The 789-nt window shown below is 48.2% G+C and overlaps 1 pseudogene; it reads left to right on the forward strand.

The window, feature by feature from the left end:
* Positions 1–421: 421 nt before the first annotated feature.
* Positions 422–789, forward strand: LOC128780302 (small ribosomal subunit protein uS8-like; annotated as a pseudogene).

Below are 789 nucleotides of genomic sequence, written 5' to 3' on the forward strand. Positions count from 1 at the left end.
CCTGGAACCCAGGTCAGGCGTATACTCTGGAGGGTAGTTTTTAGCCCACCCTCTGACTGCTAGTACAGTTGACTGGTCATTCTGCAAAATAATTATTTGCCAATGAACTGAGTTTGGGGGATATCTTAGTTCGGGCTGCTGTAACTAAGTACCATAGGCTGGGTGGCTTAAGCAACAAACATTTATTCCTTACATTTCTGGAGGCTGGGAAGTCCAGGATCAAAGTGCCCTCAGATTTGTGTCTGGTAGGAGCTCACTTCCGGGTTTGCAGACAGCTGCTGTCTTCCTCTTTTAAAAGGTCATTAATCCCACCAGGAGGGCCCCACCCTCATGCCTAACCTAAACTTGCTCAGCTCCCAAACACCTCCAAACATCATCACACTGAAATCAGGGCTTGCCCTTTCTGCCATCTGCCTCCATAATGGTGCACACGAATGTCCTGGCTGATGCTCTCAGGAGTATCGACGATGCCGAAAAGAGAGGCAAATGCCAGGTTCTCATCAGGCCATGCTCAGAAGCCATTGTCCAATTTCTAATTGTTGATGAAGCATGGTTACATTGGCTAATTTGAAATTATTGATGACCCCAGAGCTGAGAAAATGGTTGTGAACTTTAGGGGCAGGTTGAACAGCGTGGATGTGCAACTCAGAGATCTAGAAAAATGGCAGAACCACCGGCTTCTGTCCCGTCAGTTTGGTCTCGTTGTACGGACCACCACAGCGGGCATCACGGACCATGAAGAAGCAAGGCAAAAACCCAGGAGGAAAAGTCCTGGGATTCTTTTCCTAG

The sequence above is a fragment of the Desmodus rotundus genome, chromosome 2, assembly GCF_022682495.2.
Source record: "Desmodus rotundus isolate HL8 chromosome 2, HLdesRot8A.1, whole genome shotgun sequence".
Lineage (NCBI taxonomy): Eukaryota > Metazoa > Chordata > Mammalia > Chiroptera > Phyllostomidae > Desmodus > Desmodus rotundus.